Below are 3,626 nucleotides of genomic sequence, written 5' to 3' on the forward strand. Positions count from 1 at the left end.
GAGGCCGAGGACGAGGTCGACACTTGGGACGACCTGATATGTCAGAGGAGCCTGATCTTATTCAGGAGAGGGGTATATACGTGGATCAAAACCGTGATATTCCGATCGATGGGAGAGCCGACTGGTCAGACCCAGGGGATTCCTCCACCTATGCCTACTTCTGCTCCGACTGACAGGAGTCGCATTATGACTTTGGCCAAATCGGCCAAAGAGCGCTTTACTTTGTTTCACGGGGGATCTGACCCGTGGATGGCTCGATCATGGTTAGAGAATGTCATGGAGACGTTTGAGTATATATCCTGTACAGAGGCAGAGATGGTTGGATTAGCTGCATATCATCTTCGAGACCAGGCTCTTACCTGGTGGAAGACCCAGAAGACTATTCTCGGGAGCAGGAGATTTCTTGGACTTCTTTCAGAGAAGCATTTGAGAGAGAGTATTTTCCGGCGACCTTCCGCAGAGCACGCCGTCAGGAGTTCTTGAGTCTGAAGCAGGGAGATAGGTCAGTTACAGAATATAATGCAGAATTTAAGAAACTTTCAGAGTTCTGTCCACAGCTGGTGGCGCAGGACGAGGATCGGATGGATCAGTTTGTACAGGGCCTCGCTGCATACATTCGGGACAGGATGTCAGGATCTACTATCATCTCATACAGAGAGGCCCTAGACCGAGCATTGGCTATTGAGTTGACTCGGCAGCAGATATCTAAAGAGAAAGAGAAAGAGGGTGGAAAGCAGAACATTCGTGGTAAGACGAAGAGCCAGGACTCTCAGTCGACATCTCAGAAGCGACAGAGGACTGGACAGCCAATTAGAGGACAGTCCAGTAGTACTTCGTATTCAGGCCCAGAAGATCAGAATAAGAAGTGTAATCGCTGTGGATCATCCAGTCATCTGATAGTTGATTGCCCACTGGATCATCCTATCTGTTACTACTGCAAACGTCCGGGTCATACGATCAGAGAGTGTACTCTGAAGGCTCAGCTGGAGCCTACTGGTGCTGCATCTTCAGGAGGGCGTCCTACCCAGCAGCGATTGCAGAGGACACAAAGGCCCAGAGCACCACAGCAGCAGCAGCGACCCCCACCGCCTCAGCCACAGATATACATGCTGCAGGGGAGAGATCAGCCAGCGTATCCCACATCATTCCAGTATCCCACTAGTTCAGAGGCATATTATTCACAGCAGTATATACCAGCAGTGCCCCCGGCTTACATGCTACCTTCTCAGCAGCACCAGTTCTCTACTCCAGTACCTCAGAGTCAGACTCAAACAGAGTGGAGACCTACTTCTCAGCCTATTACTCAGCCGCCTAGTACCGAGGTTGGACGCGTTTACGCTATCACTCGGGAAGAGGCGCAGCGGGCCGATGGATCGGTCATCCGGGGTATGGTCTCTGTCTACTCTATCTTTGCTGATACATTGATTGATACCGGTAGTTCTCACTCTTTTATGTCTAGAGTATTTTTGAGAAAAATTGGTAGGATTTCGATGATTAGATCGTGTAGTCTAGCAGTGTCTTTACCTTCGGGTGAAGTGCTAACTATAAATCAGCAGATTAAGGGATGTCCACTGGACTTCGACGGTCATACCCTTACAGTGGATCTGCAGATTCTAGATATGGCAGAATTCGATATTATTCTGGGTATGGATTGGTTATCCACTTATCATGCTACAGTTGATTGCCGAGCCAGAGTGGTTACCTTCCGACCTCCGGATCAACCCGCTTGGGAATTCGTGGGTACTCAGAGTGACAGTTTATCTATTATTTCTGCCATACAAGCGCAGAGAATGCTAGACAGCGGCTGTCGAGGTTATCTATTGTCTCTGAAGCAGACAGAGGAGGACAGTGTTTCTAGTCCTTCCGATATTCGTATCGTCCGAGAGTATCTGGATGTCTTTTCGGACGAGCTTCCTGGTTTGCCACCTCAGAGGCAAATTCAGTTCATTATTGAGGTGATTCCAGGCACTGCACCAGTGTCTAAGGCACCTTATCGGATGACACCGAAAGAATTAGAGGAGCTCAAGATCCAGTTACAGGAGTTACTAGATCGGGGTTTTATACGACCCAGTGTTTCACCTTGGGGAGCTCCAGTCTTATTCGTCAGGAAGAAGGATGGTTCTATGCGACTGTGTATTGATTACCGCCAGCTGAATGCGGTAACCATCAAGAACAAATATCCTCTTCCGCGTATTGACGATCTTTTCGATCAGCTGAAAGGTTCATGCGTGTACTCTAAGATTGATTTACGATCTGGCTATCATCAGCTTAGAGTACGAGATGAGGACATTCAGAAGACAACATTCCGTACACGATATGGACATTATGAGTTTTTGGTGATGCCGTTCGGTCTCACCAATGCTCCTGCTGTGTTTATGGATCTGATGAACCGGATTTTCTTGGAGTATCTAGACCGGTTCGTTATCGTCTTTATTGATGATATTCTGATATACTCCCGATCAGAGACAGAGCATGAGCAGCACCTCCGTATTGTATTAGAGACATTACGCCGAGAGTAACTGTATGCCAAATTCAGTAAGTGCGCGTTCTGATTATCTTCTGTGGGATTTCTCGGACATATTGTATCGAGCAGAGGCATTTCCGTAGACCCTCAGAAGATCGAGGCAGTTACTGGTTGGGAGTAGCCCAAGTCAGTACAGGAGGTCCGCAGTTTTCTGGGCTTAGCTGAATATTATCGGAGATTCATGGAGAATTTCTCTCGTATTGCTATACCGCTGACCCATCTGACCAAGAAGGGGGCGAAGTTCATTTGGACAGAGGCACTACAAGAAAATCGGGTTTTAACAACACTCAAAAGACATCGGTTTTATGCAAAAACCGATGTCTTTTACTTTTTTACAACGGTTTTAACAAAAACCGATGTCTTTGGGAGGTTGATGGGTGACTACGACAACGGTTTTTGGAGGATACAACAACGGTTTTAAAACCGTTATCTATGTCCGTTATTTTGGGTCTACAACAACGGTTTTTGAAAACTACGACAACGGTTTTAAAACCGTTATCTATGTGCGCTTTCAACAACGATTTTGGAGGATATAACAATAATTTAAAATCGTTGTATATTTTCATTTTTTCTTTCCCTCTCTCCCTCTAAATATTTTTACATCCCGCTAATATATATCGCCACAGAAATAGCTCTTCTTCGTCTATTCTCAAACCCGACTCTGTAAACCCTATTCTACCACTTCCCCCACCGCTACGCGTTCGCCACTCTCCACTCCCCTTCGGCTTTGCTCGCGCATCTCCTTCGCCATTCGCCACTGCCATTCGCCACTGCCCTTCGCTTTCGCCGCTCTCCCTTCGCTTTCGTCGCTTTCCTCTCTCTCTCACTGTATTTATAAAAGGTAGTAAGTCGTTGCCGCTGCCGCACGCCCGCCGCCGATTGCCGCCGCCCAGATCGCCGCCGATTGCCAGCGTCCTCTAGCCGCCCGCATACCATCTCCGGTACTCCTCCTCCCGCTCGCATCCCATCTCCAGTAATACTCCTGCCTTTTCTCCCTTCTCTCTCGATTTTTCGTCCCTTCTCTCTTGATTGTCGCGGCTGCCACATCCCTCTTTTCCTTTCTCTCCTTGGGTATCTTCCTGCCTCTGTTTTCATTGTTCAG

General features: G+C 47.8%; 1 pseudogene; it reads left to right on the plus strand.

The window, feature by feature from the left end:
• Positions 1-108: 108 nt before the first annotated feature.
• Positions 109-2,519, plus strand: LOC141816664 (uncharacterized; annotated as a pseudogene).
• Positions 2,520-3,626: the final 1,107 nt, after the last annotated feature.

Source organism: Curcuma longa, unplaced genomic scaffold (assembly GCF_044706935.1).
Source record: "Curcuma longa cultivar G26 ecotype Majalengka, Jawa Barat unplaced genomic scaffold, ITB_CL_G26_1.1 contig_17706, whole genome shotgun sequence".
Taxonomy (NCBI): Eukaryota; Viridiplantae; Streptophyta; class Magnoliopsida; order Zingiberales; family Zingiberaceae; genus Curcuma; species Curcuma longa.